The sequence below is a fragment of the Euprymna scolopes genome, chromosome 16 (assembly GCF_053919585.1).
Source record: "Euprymna scolopes isolate OS-2025 chromosome 16, ASM5391958v1, whole genome shotgun sequence".
Taxonomy (NCBI): Eukaryota; Metazoa; Mollusca; class Cephalopoda; order Sepiida; family Sepiolidae; genus Euprymna; species Euprymna scolopes.
Window position 1 is genome coordinate 143,086,911 of NC_136497.1, and position 24,496 is coordinate 143,111,406.

General features: G+C 33.1%; 1 protein-coding gene across 11 annotated transcripts in view; it reads right to left on the reverse strand.

Annotated features, from left to right (window-relative positions):
• LOC145296137 (alpha-(1,6)-fucosyltransferase-like) overlaps nt 1–24,496 on the reverse strand; it is an 884,509-nt gene that overhangs the window by 172,927 nt on the left and 687,086 nt on the right. For 5 of the 11 annotated variants that reach the window (XM_080142295.1, XM_080142300.1, XM_080142298.1 and 2 more), the window contains one exon: nt 15,912–15,968. The gene's annotated coding sequence lies outside the window, so the exon portion shown is untranslated. Of the gene's footprint in view, nt 1–15,911; nt 15,969–19,720; nt 19,800–24,496 lie in introns of those variants that run through there. The other 6 variants (XM_080142301.1, XM_080142304.1, XM_080142299.1 and 3 more) reach the window with 3 other exon arrangements.

Consider the following 24,496-nt stretch of genomic DNA (forward strand, 5'->3'; position numbering starts at 1 on the left):
AACTCAAATTTTAACCATTCAATGAATTTTAAAATTTCTGAGGTGAAATGTTTAAATTTCAAATCAAAAGATTTTTATTATTCTATGTAAGACAAATACATTTGAAATATAACTCCTTATCCTATAGGATTTCGATGTCTACCATCTCTTCAGAGGAGAAAATATTAGCAAATAGTTATAATTGTTTACACCTTATTTGCTAAAGTAAGTGAGACATGGAAAATCACAAAAGTAGAGTAAGGGAAGTTAATGAAAAGGATATAAAAATTCACATCCAAATTGCATGGTAAAATCCGAAGTGAATGTCTTTTAGAGCAGTGTTGTAAAATGATCTGAAGTATATTTTCATAACTATATATATATATATATATATATATATATATATATATATATATATATGCACACAAAACAGAATGCTAAATTTCCATAGATACCCAATATTATATTATGGACTGTTTTGTCTACAAACAATCAACGTTCTCTCAAGGGCTTTACGTTGCAAGTGAAACAGTCGCATTTGTGAGTGATTTTTCAGAGTGGCGACTAGAAATAAGAAAATGCTTATCTTTTGGCGTTTGTGTTTGTTTTTTCACTCACCGACAATTTTCCAAAGCTCACATCTGAGTGAAAAATAAACTTTCAACCGTTATTTTTTTAATAAATAAGACATTTGGAATTCATTATGTTTGAAAACAAATAAGTTTTTTTTTTTTACATCAATAATATATAATTTCATGTATCCACACAAAATTTTATAAGAAATATTTCATGTATCGATTTCAGTATTTACTAGTGTTGATTAATCGGAATCAGAAATCGTAAAAATCGGAAGACTTGAGGGTATCGGAAAAATTGATGCCTATTTTCCGATGCCAAAACGATTCTATTAATTTTCTTCTTTTTTTTTTTTTTTTTTTTTCATTTCATGTTGTTTAAACCAAAATCTTCCATTGCTGATGATAATGATAAAATAAATATTTATTGATTTTAAAATACCAGTAAAACTAAAATCGATAAATCACTCTCCACAAATGTAATTTGACGTTTAGGAAAATATCTGCATGTGTTTTTACGAAAATCTTATCATTAAAAAATTACAGATTTATAAAGAATCGGAATCGGTAATTGTATCGGAATAGGGAATTTAGCACGGAACGGTAATCGTCTCGGAATCGGGAAAAATAATGGAATTGTCCCATCACTAATACACACACACACCACACACACACACAAATATATATATATACTTCAGAATAAAATTATTTAACTATCAACTGGTATGAAAACCTATGATTATAAGTTTTACAAGATATTACTGGCAGTAATATTCTATAAGTACTATCCCACCTAAATAAAAATTGCTCGATATACAAGATAGAGCAAATAAATCAAATTTTAGTCATTCAATGAATTTTAAAAATTCATGACATGAAATGTTTAAATTTCAAATCAAAATATTTGTATTATTCTATGTAAGACAAAGAATACATTGGAAATATTTTAACCCCTTATCCTATAGGATTTCGATGTCTACCATCTCTTCTTCACGTCATAAATTTTTAAATTCATTGAATAAATAAAATTTTATATATACATATATTTATTTTATTTATACAAACATTAATGGCTACATATGTGCATACATGTTTCTGTAATCACCCACGTTGGGGGATTACGTCTTCGGGCCAAGAATTACCGTCGAAACATGTATGCACATATGTAGCCATTAATGTTTGTATAAATAAAATTAATATACCTGCTCTGTTCACTCATTGAGCACTATTTTGGTATAAATAAAAATTGTAATAATGATAAAATAATAAATATTTATTGATTTTAAAATACCAGTAAAACTAAAATCGATAGATCATCTTCCACGTGTGTACTTTTGATGTTTAGGAAAATATCTGCATATTTAACGTGTATTTTTACGAAAATCGAGGGAAAATAACAACTCTATAGTTAAATATGTAGAAATTTAAAAGAATCGGAATCAGTAATTGTATTGGAATCGAGAAAAATATTGGAATCATCCCAGCACTAGTATTTACTTTATATGCTATATATATATATATATATATATATATATATATATATATATATATGCACACAACATAAAATGCTAAATTTCCATAGGCACCCCATATTATTTTACGGACCATTTTGTCTACAAGCAATTAAGACTCACTCTCTCTCAAGGGCTTTACGTTACGAGTGAAAGTCTTATTTGCGAGTGATTTTTTCCAACTTCAAAGGTTTTTATTCATCTAATTTTTTTTTATTTCTTTCAACATGTCAAAAATTCCATGTTTTTACAGCAACTGTTTCGTTACGTAACCCAATCAGTTATTTGTATGTCAATACTGAATTTATTCATCGTAGACTCTTCAGAAACCAGATATTTACTGACGTTAGAAAGAAAAGAAAAAAATTGGGCACGTCATTCATCAAGCCAAAAAAAATTATGTAGAAAAATAACATTGCATGTTTTGTTATTGTCGCAATTTTGAATTTAACCAGATATGTATATCTTGAATTTTTTATATGTGTGATCCTTCAGAAGTTCAAAAATAATGCGAAAGTGTACATACACTTGTTAAAAGGCATGCTCCCAGTTCCGGACCCATATCAAGGCAGTGATTGAGGCTAAAGGCGGCTATAGTGAATAACTGCCAGTTCTACTATATAATCAAGTTACCTGAATTGACCTTCCCAATAAAAGTTTTAAAATAAAGCTGTAGTGTCGTTTTCTTTAGGGCAACAAATTTATTGTTCCACCCTGTAATCTTTAGTATAAAAGTGGTGCAAAACTATTCTGTTTGAGAAATACCAGAGTCAGGTGTTCTTCTAATATATTATACATGTGTTTATTATTAGACTGTGAATGAATTTTCCGCTCATTTTCTTTTAAATACATTTTAATATAGTGTGCAAAAGAACTATAAATAACCCTAACTGGAAAATCTAATTTAAAAAAAAACCTTTCTTGTCTAGTTTTATTTTTTCAAACCAAGTATATCCATACTTTGTTATAGTCTGATAAACTACAACAACTAACAAACTACCTTTAAAAAATTCACACAAGAAAACTACAACAAACAAACTACCCTTAAACAGTACACACAAGCAAACTACAATTAACAAACTACCCTTAAACAATACACACAAGCAAACTACAACAACAAACTACCCTTAAACAATACGCACAAGCAAACTACAACAACAAACTACCTTTAAACAATACGCACAAGCAAACTACAACTAACAAATTACCCTTAAACAATACACACAAGCAAAGTACAACAACTAACAAACTACAACAAAATACACACAAGCAAACTACATCTAACAAACTATGCTTAAACAATACACACAAGCAAATTATAACTAACAAACTACGCTTAAACAATACACACAAGCAAATTATAACTAACAAACTATGCTTAAACAATACACACAAGCAAACTACAACAACTAAAAAAGTACCTTTAAACAATGCACACAAGCAAACAACAACAACAACTAACAAACTACCCTTACACAATACACACAAGCAAACTACAAGACCTTACAAGAACTTGAAATGTTATTGTTTTATTTTCTACTAGTATGGGTAGCCGGCGTTGCCCGGCTGTTTAGAGGTGTTTGTTCAGCAAAAATAAAATAAAAAAGTGGTTGTAGGAAGGCAGGCTCGAACCTGTACCGCAAAGGAGGAAAAGAACAGGGAAAAAACGTGACGTCTTTGCTGTTATGACCACCGCTAAACCGGAAGTGACATAGGTTTAAATTAAGGCTAGACAATCGAAAAGACAGGATGACTTTTGAAAATATTGGTGAAAAAAGCGACCCCTCCTTGTAGAAAAGTGCACAGTTGAGGGTGAAGAAATTAATGTTTTTAGCCAATTTTCGGTATTTTTCGTCTGAAGAGTCGAGCTTCAAAACAATACTGATCTTGTGAAAATGCGTCGCCTCTGTCAAAAGTTTTAGGCAGACATGCAAACATACATACATTTATATATTGGTAGCTCAAATTTTCGACCTAAACCGATTAAAAAGCTTGTCTATCTCTGAATACCCTTTATGTAAAATTTCAAATGTTTAGACCAGAAATTGTCTGAGTAATTTGGTAGAGACCGCAGAGGTCAAATTTTTTTAAAACTTTGACCCCTATTATGATCACTTAACATTTGTTTTGGGCTCAAATCAAGTTAGATCCATGTCCAAGAAACCTATATCTAACATTTCAAGTGTTTAGACCCAAAATTGTCAGAGGAGTTTGGTAGAGTTCTCAAAGGTCAAATCGTTGAATTTTGACCTCTTAACAGCCAAATTTCAGGCCAAAAATGGATTACAAAGATTTTCCTAAATCTTCATACCGAGTCTCTAGACTGAAAATTGACAGAGTTATTGTGTAAGGAAATTTACACAGACAAACACACATACACACACATTTTCACTTTTATAGATATATAGATTATAGCTCTGAACTAATTGTGGGTTCTGTTTTACAGGTGTTTGAATTTAGGCATCTGTCCGTCAAGTTGGGGCTGCCATTTTGGAAGATCGGCGCATTACTATGCGCCAAATAGCCCAATATGTCAAGATTAGTACAGGGTCTGTGGAAACTATCATTCATAACCATTTGCATATGCATAAGGTGTCTGCCAGATGGATTCCCAGGTTGCTCATTCCAGAAGTGAGAACACGTCAAGTGTTCGAGGATGAATTTGGAGATGCGCCAAGAAGATGAGTCAAAGTTTTTCAAAAGACTGATTACACAGGATGAAACCTGGGTCCATCACTATGATCCAGAGACCAAAGTGCAGTCAATGCAGTGGAAGCACTTGGACTCACCACCTCCTAAGAAGGCAAGGGTGCAGCCCTCTGCCGGCAAGGTCATGCTCAGTCTTCTGGGATCAGGACGGAGTAGTGATGACAGATTTCCTGGCAAAGAGTACCACAATTACAGGAGCCTATTATGCTTCACTTTTGGAGATGTTAAGTGAAGCTATCAAAATCAAAAGGCGGGGCAAGATCAGCAAAGGTACCCTCCTCCTGCAGGACAATGTTCCGGTCCACAACTCACATGTCGCCAAATCAGAAGCACGGGCATGTGGTTATGAAATCCACCCATCCGCCCTACTCTCCTGACCTTGGACCCTCTGACTTTCACCTCTTCCCAACCATGAAGTTGTTTTTGAAAGGAAAGCCTTTCCCAGGTGATTTCTGAAGTCACGTCGTGGTTGAAGGACCAACCTGGGGTGTTCTACAAAAACGGTCTCCAGAGCTGCATCAAACGATGGGAGAAATGCATAACTCTGGTTGGTTCCTATGTAGAGAAACACTAATAACTGTGCCAAGTTTCGTTGCTCTACTACTATGGGAAGTGGGTCAGGGGGCATTACTTATTGCACACCCCTCGTATATCCCAGGCAGATGAGGTGACGATGTTAGGTTTTTGCAGTGAGGTGTCAATATCTTTCTACATACAGTGCCTGGTTTTTCTAAATGGTCACTCATCTGGTATTAGCCGAACTCAACGTTGCTCAACTTCAATAATCTAATGAGAACCAGTGTATTGACATGATTATACCGGAAGTTAATATAAAAGTAAAATAACATAATGAAATAAAACTAATTTTACAATTGTTTTAAATGTTTTTTGTTGCAAAATAAATAAACTAGCGAGATGTCCAATCAATATCTTGCTAAAAAAATATCCCATTGACAGGAAAGCAAATCTTCGAACACTAATTAAGATGCATTCAGTTTCAAAGTTACACGATTTTTTTTTTAAATGTCACAAACATTTAATTAAAAAAATATTAACAAAATAAGAAAAAAAAAAATTCCTGAGTGTTTAAAAATGTTACTTGAAATATCTGCTTAAGATTGTCTGCTCGCTTTGATTTCCGGTTTCTGCTGTCCATTTGGTTGGATAATTAGACATGGTCAACTGATCAAGAAAGCCATTCTTAACATAAGGGGGAAGGGGAGATTTCATGTTATTTGAGAGTAAGGCAATCATTCACCAGAAGGGACCATATCTTGCTTGTCACTGTCGCAGGCGTCTCGGCATTTGCATACAGCCGCCATCCGCACATTCACGCCATGTTACAGACATTCATATGATGAAAAACATGTACAAGAATTTGAAACCTGCTCTGAGGCAAATAAAAGAAAAAGGAAAGAAAAACGCAAAAGTCCACACAAAAACGTGAATAAAATGTCCCTAGGCATAGTTCAATCTTTACATGTTTTTTCACTTTTCTTTTCTCCCGTTAGAATTTCTTTCCTTTATTTATTTATTTTTTATTTATTTATTTCCTTTATTTATTTTTTATTTATTTATTTCCTTTATTTATTTATTTATTTCCTTTATTTATTTTTTATTTATTTATTTCCTTTATTTATTTCCTTTATTTCCTTTATTTATTTATTTCCTTTATTTATTTATTTCCTTTATTTATTTCCTTTATTTATTTATTTCCTTTATTTATTTCCTTTATTTATTTATTTCCTTTATTTATTTATTTCCTTTATTTATTTCCTTTATTTATTTATTTCCTTTATTTATTTATTTCCTTTATTTATTTATTTCCTTTATTTATTTATTTCCTTTATTTTTACTTTTCATTAGGAATTCCAACGTATTTCTTCAAACATTTAAAAACAGCGTTTTAATAGGTTCAAAGAGGGGAAATCTCAGTTACCCGTTTCGATAGCGAGGATGTATATTTTTCAGCAATAAATGCCGAAATATTTCTACTTTATTGCTCGAAATTAAAGTTTTTATTGCCAACAATACGTTCCAAAATTCTCAGGCAAATTGAGGAAAGACTAAATACAGGGTGGAACTATAAATTTGCCGACCTAAAGAAAACAACACTACAGCTTTATTTTAAAACTTTTATTGAAAAAAAAAAATCATTACCATTCAGGTAACTCGATTATGTCGTAGAGCTGACATCTATTCAATGTAGCCGCCTTCAGCCTCAATCACCGCTTTGATACGGGTCTGAAACTGGGAGTATGTCTTTTCCACAAGCGTAAGCAGGAGCTCGGCGAATACTCGGCAAATGGCGGTGATCAGGCTGGCTTTGGTGTTGTGGGAGGTCATGTTGGTGATGTCCTCGACGTATGACAAAACGAAGTTGTTCAGCGGGTTCAGGTTGGGGGAGGAGGGGGCAGTGAGAGAAGGGTGCAAATTCGTAGCACTCCTTCTGAAGCCAAGCCTGGATCTCTTTAGACTTGTGGACTGGCGCAGAGTCCTGCTGCCACATCCTGGGTCTGCCAGTGGACACACGATTGCACCAGGGGATTACGACATTCTTCAGCACATCCTGGTACACTTAGGTGTTGATTTTCAAGCCGACTTCGAAGATGTGAGGTGGCATGATGTGGCCCTCACTTGAAACCACACCAAAGACCATAACTGTGGCTAGAAACTTCGTTGATCTGTGCCCTGAAACGTCTGGATTTGCATTTTGAGGGTGCAGGCAATGGTCCCGTTGTCATAACTTGAATCAATAGAGAATATGAGCTGTACAGTGGCGCATCCTCAATCTTTCTAGTTGAACATTGTGTCATTTTCAGACATGATCGAAGGCTCCTATCGCTCTTGAGATTTATACACAGCTGGCCAACTAGTAGATGCAAAAAAAAAAAAAAAAAAAAAGACCGATTTTCATCAAATGGAAATGGAATCATGTCTTTTCTAAGGCGACAATTTTATCGTTCCACCTGTACACATGCCACTGAATAGTATTTGCTGTTTGTTGGTACAGTGTCCGCACATTCACCAAACTGAAACGGGATATCTTTATTTTAGCAATCTGTAGAGCGAAAACACGAAGTCCAAAAACACACACCATCTGGACTATAACTAAATATCTTTTTAAACTTTGAATATTCAATTTAATTAGACTTCGATCTCATGATCGGGTTGCAATTTAAAGATGGTTTAAATATTTACTGATTTCTCCATCACATTTGGCTTAACGTCCGTTTTTTATATACTGGCATGTGTTGGACAACTTCAAGAAATCGATTTCCAAAATCATTTATCACTGTTCATTTTTATCACTTCCTGTCAGCTTTTCCATGGCTTTCCCTTATTACCTGGACCTGCTACTTCAACTGTTCTTCATCTAGTAACGCAAGAATTCTTGTCCGTTCTTTCAACCTGGTAAACAGCCATGTTACCTTCGATCTTTTTCAGCTCTACCGTGTCAAACTCAAGAATATTCCTGCCAGAAATCTGCACAGAATTTCAGAAGATTTCAGGTTACGTTGTGAGAACACTCAAAATGAGAACAGTAGTCCAAATTATCAATCCTCATCTCAAAAGTCCAAAATCATAACGCCAGTCTTTTTGTCTAACTATAAAACACACATGTAATCAACAACGTCAAAGAATCGTCACTTCATAACTAGCAGGATCTGTGTCCCAGCACTGCCTTTTTTTTTTTTTACAAGGAAGTCACCACTTATCAAGGCCCAGAGGTCACTCGAGGATAAGGATTATTGCGTGTACAGTAATCAATGGGATAATATCGTAGTAATCGTTAGTAATGGAGATATGATAAATTGGATTGCTTAAGGGGCAGTTTATCAGGAATTTGTTTATGTTGGACTTGAAGACATCCAAGTTGTAGTCGCGTAGGAAACAGGCAAACAGAAGAGAGTTCCACATGCGTGCAGTTCTAAGAAGCTTTGTTCATGGAATCTACGTTTTGATTTAGACACAGATAAAGAGTGGGGGACATTATTGACAGTGGTTTCCTGGGAAAATTAAAAGAAACAAAAAACAAATAAAAACACAATCCTATGAAGTTTGAGAATCACAAGTCAAAATGGTTCAATTTTTAAACAAGTATAAAACTCTGGGTTGCAGCTCAATAATAGTTAATATTAATAACTTGATAGTTAAAGATTAGAGCTAAGTAATTTGCATTAACAATTAAAAATATTATCGAATTATAATTGTAAGCAAAACATTACAGATACACTGAAGGAAAAATTAAAGGAAAGAAAATTTTGCCAAGAAGATAAAATTAAAGTAAAAATGAAATTGACTATAAAATACAAATGTAATCAACCATTTCAAAGAACCGTCACTACATAAAAAAAACTAGCAGGATCTGTGTCCCAGCACTAGGTGTGTCAGAAACTTTGTGAAAAATATTGAATTATTCGGCACCCTGTCTTTCCAAGCTTATAACTACTCGAAAAATGTAATTCAAACCCTAATTTTTTTTTCAATTAAAAGGAGTAAGGACCAAGGTTTCATTAAAAAAAAAACAAACAAAAAAAAACAACGTGGTTTAAAAAAACAAAAAAAACAACGTGGTTTAAAAAAAAAAAAAAAGGTTTTAAACTTCGGACTTTACAGGTAAATTTCTAAAAACACTACTTTTTTGTTTTAAATTTGAATATATTATTTATTGATCTTTTATCTTCAAATTGTGATATATAAAACTTTGGTAAGTAAATTAATTATTTACTTTTTAATAGACATTTCAAAATTGGGGAGGGGGGGGCGTGAATTTAAAAAAAAAAACGTTTGTCTAAAATACTATATTCAGTTTATTGGAAAGAGCATAAAATTTCACATTGACCCTGAAAATATAAAAATAGAATCAATAGAAAAATTGATAGATTTTTAAAGTTTAAAAATTGAAAAATATTGAACTCGTAAAATTGAATTAATTTCATTACTGTTTTTTAAAAAATAAAAAAAATATTATTTCTATTATTTTTTTACAACTTTAATAGTTTATTTTGGAAGTATAAGCCATAAGGAAAATAAACAACCCACTTTTAACAGAGAAATTACGAGATTTTTATATTTTATTTGCAGTTTCGTGTTAGGGGTGTCAAAAATTCCTACAAAAATTCTGATACACCTTAACCCAGTACTACCTGGGAAAATTGAAAAACCCAAGAACCACAATTGAAGTAAAATAGACCAGTTTGAGAATCGCAAATCAAAATAGATAAATTTTTAAGCATGTAGTAAAACCCAGTTGCAGCTTTTCTTCCACTGACCGTTCAACAACAACTATCTTTACAGACACTTAAGAAAATCAAAGAATGCGGTTGGCATCAATCCTTTAACAAATTCGATTCACACAGAGAAGCGTTAAGTCCAACATCGGAAAGAAATGACGATGTTGGACTTAACGCTTCTCTGTGTGAATCGAAATGACGATGTTCGTATTTAGCGTCCATCTTTCTTGGAAGATAATGGTAGCAACCAGGTCATTCGCTGATACTTATTAAGTGACTTCTGCAGACTGCAGGCCTGGGAAATTGCATGTGGAGATCTTTGCTCTTTCTACACAATGCCCCACCCTTCTATCCCCCACCCTCGATTCTTGGCAAAATCAGATATGAACTAAAAGAATTTATGGGGTTATCTCTGGGAGAGGCAAAGTTATTGACTGTAGAAATATCCAGAGAAAACCAATATTGACCGTTAACACTTTCCAAAAGGAATCGATACGGAAAGCTGTAACCAGTCGTGCCCGAAAAGATAGCGTGCTATCACGGATATTCACCTGAAATATTGCTCTTTCACACATTTGAAACAACGATTAATGATTGGGCAAAAAAGGGAAAGTTTTTGCAAAATCAGAAAAATAAAAAAAATAATAAAAAATAAAATAAAAATGCGTTTTCTTTTTCTGCAATGAAAAGATGCATCCTTTCTTGAAGCCGGGTCAATTTTTTTTTTTTTTTTTTTTTGACTGATACCGCTTTTACTGAAGGTAAAGGGAGAAAAACAGAAAATGATGATTTTTTTTATATTATCCAAATATATCTACTAGTGTTGGGACGATTAATCCGAATCAAAAATCGAAACTTTTTACAGTATAAAAATCAGCATCGGAATCGTAAAAAGTTTTTGCCTATTTTCCAATGCCAAAAACGATTCTTTTAATTGTTCATATATTTTGTTAGTTTTTGACCAGAAATTAATTTTCCATGGCTCGTAATAATAATGAAATAAAAAAAAATATTTATTGATTTTTAACTAATGAAACTAAAAGCTATAGATTATCCCCACACGAGTATTTCTATATTTGCAAAAATATTTGCATGCTTTTTTTTGGGGGGGGGGGGGTAATTCGACACCTACCACCAAGTAAGCAATTCCATATTTAAAAAATTTAAAATGATTGGAATCAGGAATTTAGAACAGTACTGGTAATTGTATCGGAATCTGAAAAATATTGGAATCATGATGGCAACTATTTGTCTAATAAGAAAATGGCATTGTGCATTTGATGGTGCACTGCAGCATCTGCTGTGGTTATACAGTTCAAAGCTGAAGTTGCCTCTCCGGATGCAGATTTGAGCAGATAAGGAGATGTAGGTTTGCCCAGTTACCAGGCTCCCCCTCTCAGCGTTGCAGAAAAAGTCTGAGAAAAGCAAATCAATACAGTCGGAGCCAGCGCAGCTGCAGGAAGTGCTGGAAAGATGCTGCAGTGCTTCACTATCCGCCTATTGGAATCGCCTCATCACTAATATTTACATCATATTTTGTTCTGATGAATTGATGTTCAGAAGAGACTTCATTGTACAGCAATACCATTTGAACCATTTTATGAGTCTGCAATTAACAAATTCCTCTAAAGTGTGCATCATCATCAGCAGCATCACGTTCATTTTACATACTTGGATTTAGAGTCAGAAATTTTTTTCTTTTTTTTTCGAATCCTACAAGTCAGATTTGGGCCTTACACCTTCAAACGCTTGTGGAATCCAATTGTGGCTGGCAAAACAGCATAGTTCTTTCCCCTGGTGCACTATCAACTGGTTGACCTCATTTCACAATTTGCAGTTTCACACATGGTCACTTACCTTTCATGTAAAACAACACTCATAACTTTATTAAATCTCCATTACTAACGATTACTACGATACTATCCCATTGATTACTGTACACGCAATAACCCTTATCCCCGAGTGGCTTCCGGGCCTTGATAAGTGGTGACTACCATGTAAAAAAAAACAAAAAAAAAACACACACACACACACATAAGAACAATGATTATATATGACAAAAGTCTATGTTCCAAATTTCAAGATGTTCACCATCTTACCATTTATTTCTTTAAGTACGTTGACATGCATAATACTTGAAAGCACCTGTTTCGTAGCACAAAATCATTCATGTAATTATTATGCCAATTCTTGACGGAGTAACAAATCTTGTAATCATGCTCATATGCCTTTATTTTCTTTTAAAATTAATAAGTGTTTTTTCTTCTGATGAGTTAAGGGTGAAATAAATTTTAAACAGGACATAATTACATGAGTGATTCTGCACTATGAAACAGGTGCTGCCAAGAATTGAACATTTCAACGTATTTAAAGGAAGATATTGTAAGATGGTCAACATCTTGAGATTTGGAATATAGACGTTTTTTCATTTATTTGTATATGCTCTGTAGTTACATCGAGCTTCACAAATTAAAAAATTGGTATAAATAAAAAGCGAAATCCACATAGATAACTATTTCTTACTTTTACATAAAATACGAGTTATCTTCCTTACATTGAAAGCTTTTTAAGTCATTATTGAAAATTATTCATTATTGAAAAAAGTTAATTTCATGAAAGTTCCAGTTTTACATATATACAACGTTCAGTTCGATCACACCAGAAAATATCAAGATTTTCCAAAAATCTTATTCTTCGTTTCCTTGATGGCAGTCGCACTCCGGGGAGCGTGTGTTTCTCTTGAGATTTGGCTTCAATCTGTCTCTTTCAACCCGAGTATGCGCTCTTATACTAAGGTCATGGGGTGGGTCTGACGATTCGCTAAGCCAATCAAGGCCAGACACGTTTCAAGATGGATGTTGGGGGGGGGGGCGTCGTCCTCTGGGAGCATGTGGTTCCCTCGAGATTTGGCTTCAAGCTGTCTCTTTCGACCCGAGTACTCATTTTTAAACTAAGGTGACGGGGTGGGTCTGGCGATCTGCTAAACCAATCAGGGTCCAAGACGCTTTCTGGGGAATCCCTGGATACATTTTGCGTGTGTGCAGTTCAGCAATTTGTCCGCAGTTTTGTAAATCTGGAACCAAAAATGAAATCCTTTTCACGTGACCCCAAAGGGTCAAATCCTGTCAATTTTCTCTACTCAGAAACCCAGAACGTCTGAGCCGGGGTTCCTCAGGCCAGACGAATGTCATTGTTCCTTATTCGGACATTTCCTGTCATTGTTTTAAACAATAAAAATATGTCGGATTTTTATCAAACGCAATAAACTTGTCCCTTTTTATAGGTCACCTGTCGCTATCCAGGATTCAATTAACGTTTAACAGACAATCTCAGCATATTTACCCGGTCTTATTCAGAGTTTTAGGGGATCTTAACCTCCCCAATGGGGAGCAGTATCGCTCCTCAAGACGGTCACATTATACTTGTCCAGGATTGTCAAATCGACCTTATTACAGTAAAATATAGTGAAGTTGGCTAGGACTGCTGTTTGGCCTTCAAAAATTATATTTGGCCTTCAAAAATTATATTTGGCCTTCAAAAATTATATTTGGCCTTTTCCAAAGCATAATGTATGGAGTAACCAAAGAAGGAAACAAATAGGATAGTATATAGGGATAGGTACTGTTAAGTACATCTAACTAAAAGAGTAATTTCCCTTTGACCGAAGATTGCAGGGTAAGTGCCCCTGAAGAGCAGTGTCGGCCATGACAGTTGAGAAATAAAATGAGTCTCCATAACAGACTTTAAATCATCACGTTCGGTATCGGTAGAAAATAGCCGAACATTAAGTGAAAAAAAAAAAAGAAGAAAAAAAAGAAAAAAAAGAAAAAAGAAAAAAAAGAAAAAAAAGAAAAAAGAAAAGAAAAAAAAGAAAAGAAAAGAAAAAAAAGAAAAGAAAAAAAAGAAAAGAAAAAAAAGAAAAGAAAAGAAAGAAAAGAAAAAAAAAGAAAAGAAAAAAAAGAAAAGAAAAGAAAAAAGAAAAGAAAAAAAAGAAAAGAAAAGAAAAGAAAAAAGAAAAGAAAAGAAAAAAGAAAAGAAAAAAAAGAAAAAAAGAAAAAAAAAGAAAAGAAAAAAAAGAAAAAAGAAAAAAAGAAAAGAAAAGAAAAAAAGAAAAGAAAAAAAGAAAAGAAAAAAAGAAAAGAAAAAAAAGAAAAGAGAACAGAAAAAAAAGAAAAAAAAAAAGAAAAAAAAAGAAAAAAAAAGAAAAGGAAATATAGCGAGTTCTTTGGGCTATTAAAGCGTTGGTTTAATTAATAATTTTTTGTTAGGTTAATTAATAACCCGAGTTAATTGTGAAGTAAATAAAGAGAGCCTTTTCTTTAAATAATTTCATTTGTGGAAGGTATATCTTGACGATGACAAACAAATGAATTAACAACGTAACATTTTCTCAGCACACGAGAGACGTGTCTGTTTGTTTACATGTTTACACGGAAAGAGCTATACACCAAAGAGGAAGAACACATTGCATTACGTGCCTTTTATACAAAAAGTCAATCAAAGGGGGGGGAACAACTCAGAGTGCCTTCTTTAAAATCCATATCATCAGTTAACAATAAAGGCAACTGTTCACAGTCCAAGGGATACAATCTCAACAGATCGCAAATATCAATATTCCTCTTTGATCTGTGAGAATAGTATCATGTTATTTACGACACTCAATCGAGTTTTGTGAATTTTTAGCTCACAAGTTCTTTCGTTAGTATGTCAGATATTATGTGGTTGCTCTTTAGTATTTAAAATCCACGACCATTATTTTCAATACAAAGGTCTGTCAAGTAGTTACCTTCAGGCTGCAGCATCTAGTTGATGAAGACAAAAGAGAAAAAGATGGTATGTCTTTCCTTGTCGCTTTCATGGTTCTCTCTGCAGACCAACTGTGATTCCTAAAGAGGTTGAAGTAATTCTTCATGGGACCCATGAAATCCATGTATATTGCAAGCTAATTGGTCAAGTGTCTAATCAAATTCCCTAGCAGGGACATTTCCTCACAAGAGAGAAAATAAGTCTGTATTTTCTGACTGCTATTTATCCCACTACATAGAAAAGCAACTTTCTTAAACTTTTCTGTATTTTTTTTTTTTTTTTTTTTTATTCAAAAATAAAATTTTGTAAATTTTACTTTCTGCCTAATAATAATTTTGGGGTGATATTATAACTAACTTTTATAGCAGTAGTTTCGTACCTTTGAAAATGGTGCTTACCGCGTTTGCATTCAAATTCTTCATTTGGTAATAAAAAAAATTTTCCTGAAGTAAAATGCTGCACAAATCTCTTTATAAACAAGATCGAATGGTAATTTAATCTTTTTTCTGTAACATAATCCAATTCAATTTTATTTATATAACTTTTTTTTATAATAGTAAAATTTATTAAAATGTATATTTCGATTTTTCTGCCTCGTTCACTGTGCATTCACGGGGGGGCATGAATGCTTCTTTCTAAACTTCTCAACCCACCCATGGGTTCACCTAACCTTAAGGGTCATGCTTTTCACACCAATTCGAGAGTATGTGTTCAACAATCAGGCTGACAGAGCCTGGGCCATCTAAGTTAGGTAACTTTTCTATCAGAAATGCGGCATCGTTTTGTTCAATTATATGAAGTCACCCTACCCTTCTCCCTATGAGAAAGAGGTTAGTTCATCCAGAGGCGCCCCAAATGTAAAATGCTGATGAGGAACTGTTCAATCAGTTTTTGTAGGTCACAGTGCTATGCCTCTTGGGCACTGACTTTTTAATTCCACAGTATGGATAATTAAATAAATCATTTTGTTGTCGTAAAAAAAAAAAAAAAAGAAAAAAAAAAGTTTGTCTTTTCCTTTCATGTGACAGTTTTCATGAGATACTACTTATAGATTTGCATTTCATCAAAGGATTAGAAAAATTGATTGCACTTACTTACTGCACTAAAACCTGGTAATCCAAGAACTGATACATGCGATGCTGAAAGGCAGCCTGTAAATATAAAGAAAAAAAACATTGTAAAAATATGTAAAGATCAACGGTTGAGAAAGGATAAACGTCAGTAAAAATTTGTTTTTGAATTTTTTTGTCTTTTGTCTTCCAGATTACGATTGATAATCTATAACAAATGATAATTCAATGTACATTCATCAAAGTTGAATATAATATTCTGCTTGTTCTTTTGACTGCTTCTTTGAAAAAGATCAAAGACAATTTGTGAAAGACAAACTGCTTAAAAAAAGAAAAGAAAAAAAAGAAAAAAGAAAGAAAGGGTCAAATTTGGCTTTCAAAAACCTAATCTGGCAACCCTAAACAAGAATATGTACAAGTCAGTACGGTACGCTTTTTTGAAAAAGACTAAATACAATAGCCAAACTGCTTTAAAAAAAAAAAAAAAAAAAAAAAAAAAAAAAAAAAAAAAAAAAAAAAAAAAGGCCAATCTGGCAACCCTGGGCAAGAACATGAAAGGGGCATCCTTTTGATGTAGTCTTGTTTTCGAACATCATCATGAGAATGATCATTGTTGTAATGCTGAGAAAAGAACTCAGTAATTTTGATGTACAACAGTTCTTCACTGAAGTCAGCAAAACGTTACATGGAAAAAGGGAACAAAAGAAAAAAACAGGGCAAAAGAAGAACGAGAGATGTTGGACTGAAGGCGTAAATCAAAGTGTCTTTTACAATGTTGTTCTATTATGTATTGTTGAACTATGTAGCACAATATTATTTTCTGAATATTATTAATACTTATCACATTTGGGTCAATTCTACATTTAAAATAAAATGGACACTATTTTCACAGGAATGTTAATAAACTCATATTTGCTGTGTTTTTTTGTTTTGTTTTTTTCGGCAAAGAAAAAAAAATGTTTGTTTTTGCGCTATCCATCAAAAATATCAGCTTTATTAAATACGTTATTTTCTTTAAACATATTTCTCATTCTATGGAATTTCCACGGGTCACACTAATTTGTATTATTTGGATTACTGTTCTGGTATCATTCTCGATGTTTTGGCAATAGTAAACTTCTACTTTCTCCATGTTTGTTTTGGCAGACACAGGAACCTTTATTTCTCCAAGGAACAGTGGCACATGGGATAAAAGTGCCACATTATAAAGTTAAAGTTTAATCTTCAATTCAGATAATACTAAATAAAAATAATATATATATATATATTTTTTTAATGGAAAAAAAAATGCTCAATTTAGATAATACTTTATATAGTCATCCACATACAGTACTGTTTCGTTGTATCACAGCTCATCACTGCGGCTAGACAAGCTACTACCTCAAGCCAGGATCAAAACTCGACTGCCCAAAAACAAAATTATATATAATTTTTAATGGGAATTGCTCCAGACAAGACATGAAGCCATTTGATATAAAGAACTAAAAGAAAAAAAGATTATTTCAACGAGAAAAACTTGCAAACAAGAAATGTCAGTTTCTGAATTTTTGAGATGAGGATTGGTTATTTGTATTATCATTGGACTACTGTTCTCATCTTGAGTGTAATTTTCACAACACTTTAGTCAATGTAACCGCCGACCTTTTTCGAAATTCTGTCCAAATTCCCGAGTTCGACAAGATACATCTGAAGAAGGTCAGAGGTTACATCGACCGAAACGTTGTGAAAATGACACTCAAGATGAGAACAGTAGTCTGATGAATAATACAAATTAGTGTGAGATTGAGAGATCCTAACCCCCAAAACGGCAATTCTTTCCTCTTCTGTCAGAAACATTGTTGATGGAATGTGAGGACTAAAGGACAAAATAAGGGAAGCAAGAGTTATGAGATTACCAAAAGTAAATGCAATTACCAATTACTTAAAACTTCCATCTGATGGCGCAAGAGTAAGTGACGTTGTGTAATGAAATGGTTAAAAAATTTATGATTCTGAACACAACGAGACGCACCTGAAGAAGGTCGGAAGTTAAATTGGCCAAAACCTAAAAATCACACCCAAGATGAAAACAAGACCAAAATATTTGTTGTAGTCAAGAACAACTGCTTTTTTTTTTTTTTTTTTTTTTTTTTTTTTTTTTTTTTACACTTCCAGTTCTTGCTCTGCAGACGAGACAATGACAAGTAAGATATGGTCCTTTCTGATTAGTAATTATCTTCCTTAGAAAACGTGAAAGCCCCCTTCCTTTTCCCCCATGTTAAGAAGGGCTTTCTCATCTGCTTGACCACGTGCCAATACTCCAGACAAATAAACTGCAGAAACCGGAAGTAAAAAAGAAACAATCTTCACCATAACCTACAATTCAAATTACATATCTGAACCAACACAAATGGCAGACTTAATAAGCACAAGTTTAATTTACCAAAGACGAAGCAAAAATTTAATTATACAAAAAACGCGACCATTCCCCCCCCCCAAAATGAGATTCAGCATCAATAATTATTTTTGACTGGAGATTTTATCGTCAGCCGCCAAAATAAACAGAAATGAGACCATTCCAGGGTCTCTGTTGATTTTGCGCTGCACAGTTCTAGAAGGTTCAACCCTCCTAGGCCTTGCTTCCTCTATTTGAGATGGGGTTAGTTCATTTCTAATCACCAAAGGTGCCCTTACTGGAGAATGCCGATGGAGCTAGGCATTTTTTGCAAGTCAGAGTGCCCTTCCTCTAAAGCGCTGACTTCTCAATCCCACTTTCCGACTCTGGTGTCAAAGTTCTTGCAGCGTGAGAAAACAGAACATTATATTTTGTTGCACAAGAAAAATCAGATAAGAAATTGAGAAATGCCGCAAGTGATTTACAGCAATTAATCTATTGAGCATTAAAAAAGCGAACGAAAATGGAACAATTCTGGATTTTTGAGATAAGGATTGATATTTCATATTTGGATTATTCGGACTATTGTTCTCATCTTGAATGTTATTCACACAAGGTTTTGGTTAATGCAACCACCGATCTTCTTTAGGTTTATTATTCAACTCTGGAATCTTTCTGTCAAACTCGGGAATCTGCATGTAATTTCGAACGGAACCCTTTTATTTAATCCATGGAGTAGCATACCTGTTCCATCATCCATGACAGGGTAGAAGTCCTAAGTAATTTGCAATTGCATTTTGAGTGCATATTCGATAAAGTACTTGGTAAAATTCAGTTTTAAAGTTACACTTTTCTGGAAGTTCAATCCTCAGTGTGTGCAACACTTAAAATACAATTCTGAATTAATTTAGGATTTGTACCTGATCATGGCCGAAGGAACAAAAGTATGCTACCTCGTTAGACATGTTTGAAAAAAAAAAAAAAAAAAAGTGGGGGGAGAAGTTAAAAATAAGGGAAAAGTTTTCCAAAAGAAAAAAAAGTTTTCCAAAAGAAAAAAAAGTTTTCAAAAAGAAAAAAAAGTTTTCAAAAAGAAAAAAAAGTTTTCAAAAAAAAAAAAAAGTTTTCAAAAAAAAAAAAAAAAGTTTTGTGAGAAGTCATTAAATTCTTTTCAATTCATATCTTTCTTAGAACTGCATGCCTGTGGAACTGTTCCGTCTGCCTTCTTCCCACCTGACTACAACTTGGATGTCTTCAAGTCCAACGTTAAATTCCTAATGAACCGCCACCTTAAGTAAACACTTCATCAAATCTCCACACTAATGTACTGTACTTGTAATAACCCTTATCTCTGAGTGGCTTCCAGGCCTTGATAAATGGTGACCACCGTGTAAAAAAAAAAATTTAAAAAAAAAAACCCTTTTCCATATCAGGTTTCAAATATCAACAAGAAAACACTTACCACGTCTAGCTACACTGAGGAGTAAATACTAAAACTGTCAATCTTGCCAGTTGTTTTGTCACTGCAGAAAGAAATATACATATTTAATTGAAAATGGATGACGTCACAAAGGATGAAAGGAAATTGCTAAAAGCATTGTGATGTCATGATGATTCATCCTTTATGAAATCACAATGCTTTTGCCAAATGTCATTCGTCCTTTATGATGTCAGTTGAATATGTATACGCTTTTCTTGGTAATCAAGTCACAAGCAAGCAAGAGTACCCCATTTTGAGGAGCTAGATTTTCCCCACATTAAAAACACCAAACTCTAATATTTCTACTATTATATAAAAGTCGCTGTGTGTGTCTACGAGTTCCTTCCACATAGGTTTTAAAACAACTGAGGCTATCTTTTGCAAATTTCACACAAAGGTAATTTATATACCTGGCAGTGTTCTTAGATATATTTTTTACAGAAATTCATCTGATAAGTATCGAAAATCGAAAAAATCCGATCCTAAAAAGTCTTTTTTTTATAGATAAAAAAGAACTTTACAAGGGAATATTTTACGTTGCACCAACCAAGGGAGATAATTCTCAGCAAATCAACTGCGATTCAATTCTCAGTAAATCATTTCTTAAAAAAACAATTATTGTCACCTGCAGATATAGCTCAGTGATAGAATATTTGACTACAGATCGAATGGTCCCTTGTTCAAGCCTGAGTGTACCTCACCGTTTTATATTTTTTCTTATGAGTTCAATTTACGATAAAATCGCTACAAATCATTTTTTTTTCACCTACATATTTTAAAACTAAATGTTAATCAGAAGTGACTTTTTTTTAGGGCATTCAGTTTCAAAACCCAAAACACAGACGGAATTTAATCAATATTATTATTATTATATTATCTTTCATTTTATTTTATTTATTTTTTTTTTTTTTTGTGAATTAGTCCACCGGGCAAATTATTTCTCGCAATATATAATAAGCAATAGAAGATTGATTCTATAATAATACATACGAAATCTGCATAAACTCAAATATCGTGTTTAAAAGTATTGTACGACCGTGCAATGCCGGGTGTCCAGCTAGTAAGAATATAAATTTGAACTCTGTAAATTAAGATTTAGAACATTCTTTTTTATTCAACAAGGAACATACAACGCACATTTTGAAAAAAAAATTTATTCTGCAGAATTTTAAAAGAATGTCTCTTTTTTTTTTTTTTTTTTTTACATAGGCATCACCACTTATCAAGGCCAAGAGGCCACTCGGGGATAAGGGCTAAAGAGTGTACAGTAGAAATTGGACAATATTGAACAATAGTAATCGTTAGTAATGGAAATTCGGTAAATTTGTTAACTTATATGGAACGGCTCATCAAAAACTTGTTTACGTTAGACTTGAAGACAACCATATTGTAGTCAGCTGGAAAGCAGGAAAACGGAAGATAATTCCCTAGGCGTACAGTTCTAAGAAAGAAGCTTTGTTCATGGAATCTACGTTTAGGTTTAGGCACAGATAAAGAGTGGAGGAAATTAGTGATAGTGTTTTCTGCTAGACGAGTGTTTCTTGTCAAAGTTTGGCGAGGGGGGGAACCATAGATTGGAGCTCAGCCGAGCACTTGCCATGAAAATAACGTTAAAGCAGAGACAAACTCGCAACATCTCTTCTGTGAGAAAGAGGTTGCAGGGAAGAGAAAAAGACATCCCCTACGAGGCTACAAAGTTTATTTTGAACTATCAAGGCAGGATGTCCTTTCTAGCAGCTCCTGTCCAGATGTGGCAACAGTACTCCATCCTTGGACGTACCTGGCTCTTGTAGCTTCAGAGGAAATATTAGCAAAATATTTATACACAACAACAACAAAATCATAGCTAACTATGATTTTGCACATAAAATGAAACTGCAAGAATGGGGTGAATCATAAAAAATCTCTAATTGCAGAAATATATAAATTAAAGGATACTTAGATGTTGTTTGGGATGATTAATCGGAAAACTTGGAGCTTTATTTTTTTCTTGTTAAAGTAAAAGTTTCCTTAACTAGTATTAACGATAAAATGGTAAATATTTATTAATTTTAAACAATTAAAAAAATTTTAATCTATAGATCACCCTCGCAATGTATTCTTACATTTACAAAACTATATGCACGTAGCACACAGATGTTTAAGACCGTTCGAAAATTATATATTTTTTTTTTAAACTAAACTTAATCTAAATCGGTAATTGCATTGGAATCAGCAATTTACCATGGAATTGGTAAAATATTGGAATCGTCTCATCACTATATATTATTTATTTTATTGCCGTTTTAGCTGCTTGGTTACACATGTTTCCGTTACCGAATCGTATTAACGATCCACCAACTTCGTCAGACTTCAACAGAAGTGGTTATTATGATTTGAAAAACGATATTAGAAGACGAAGAAGGAAAAAAAGGGGGCGGGGTCTCAATTCTGATTTTACAACATTTAATTTTTAGGATTTAATAATTAAATGAACATCGAAAATGGGTGAAATGAAGTTTTAAAACTTCAGCCAGACATGATACGGATCAGAGTATGGAGAGAGAGAGAGAGAGAGAGAGAGAGAGAGAGAGAGAGAGAGAGAGAGAGAGAGAGAGAGAGAGAGAGAGGGTGGAAAAGAAGAAAGGGAGGGAAGGATGTAAGATGCTTTAGAGGCTGGGGTAGGGGGGAGAAAAAGAGAGGTAAGGGCTGAATTGAAACAAGAAAAGTACAAGCAGAACAAGTAGGTAGCGATCACTAGTGGACCGTTGGGCTGGGGCTGTTACGATGTCATATGGAATTTGACACATTAAAGATTTATGTGGATTGCGGAGGGGTGGGGGTGTTCGCAGTAACCAAGATACGCCCTCTAAAAATAGGTTAAGTTACATCCAATTTAAGTAATTTACCTATTTAAATGCATTTGCTGTAAAAAGTCTCTAAGAAATAAAGTAAATTAAAAATTGCCGGGAATGGAGTGAATATGTATAAAATCATAAAATATGCATGTAGGGAGATATAGATAATAATAATAATAATAATAATAATAATGATAACACATTAGTAATAATGAAAGTAAAGGAAATATATATTAATATTTTTTATAATACCTACAGACACTACTGCTTTATTCTTATGCAATCATAAGTGCAGGAAGTGATAATTACTGCTGGTCGAGAGATTAGAACTCAGTCAACAAAGTCGATCTTGGTTTTACAGTCTAGTGCTATTGTTAGATAAAAGTGAATTAAGATAATTATGAAGGGATATATATATATATATATATATATATATATATATATATATATATATATATATATATGAGAGCCTTGGCAGTTTCTTTAAAACCTTTAAAACTAAAAAAAAATATTTTAATTGTCCTCGTTGGAAATTATTTTGTCAGTAAGTCAATTAGATTCCGGCATCGCTGAATCGTTTTATTTACATGAACAGACAATAGTACCAATGGTCTTAAAGGGACCATTAGTTGTTTACCATGAAACACTGTTTCGAGGATCTAAAAAAAAAAAAACAATATATTAAATCATGGTTCCCCAGCAGTGTTGATCAAACGCCACCTCCCTTGAAACACGAAAAAAAATTATTTTCAATACTAGATCTAGTTTTTTTTGTTTTTTTTTTTTCCTCCAAATAAATTTAGGCTAACCAATTCATGTCATTTAAAAAATATTTCATATACTTTGTTTAATAAAATTCAAAATGACGTAATGGAAACATTAAAGGTATTTGCAGCTTCTCTTCCAATTTTCGGATTTTAATCATGTCAAATCACACTTCACTTCCTTTTGGTGGATTGACTGTTGCTATTTCTTCTGATGAGTTAGGGGCATGATAGATTCACTGATTGATATAATAATTAAGTGTTTGATTGTGTGCTACGAAACAGACACTGTCAAGAATTGTAAAAGTCAACTGAATTAAAGGAATAAATTATAAGATGGTCAACATGAATTTTGGAATATAGTTTTTTGTCATTTATTCTCTATATTGCTCTGTAATTACATTGAGCTTCCTAAATAAGGATTGGTATATATTATAAGAATATATATATATATATATATATATATATATATATATATATATATATCTTGATAATGAATTGATGTCTGTAATTGTTTTCATCTTCCCACCATCCTAACACTATTTGTTAGATATGATTCAGTCACGTCAAAGGATGATCAAATCAATTTCTCATCTGTCTCTCTTGATTCCCAAACACATTTCTTCACGGCCGCGCCTTCAAGAAAACAGATTTTCCCACACGTTTGGGAAGAGGTGTTGGACGCTTGGTTTGAAATGGAAAATTCAGCAGATTTTTTCCTTCGGGGGGGGGGGGTTGTTGGGAATAAATAAAACAAGTAAATAAAAATTAAAAAAATCTATATAATATTAGTTCCCTACGTTACGTTTTGAAAAAAGGCCAAATATGATTTTTTTTAAGCACAAACTGTTTCAGAAAAGTCCAACTTCATGAAAATTTGGCTTTAAAATCTAGCAATCCTCAATACGAGTGACCTTTTGATGTAGCCTCGTTTTCGAATATAATAATAATAATAATAATAACAATAATAATAATAATAATCATTGTTGTAATAGTGTGAGAAAAGAACTCTTAGTAACTTCAACGTGCAGTGGTTCTTCACTGAAGAAAGTGAAACATAACGTAAAAAAGGGAACATTCAAAAGAAACAGGTAAAAGAAAAGAGGAACATTGTCTGCAAAAAAGTGTTGGACTGAAAGAGTGAATTAAAGATTGTC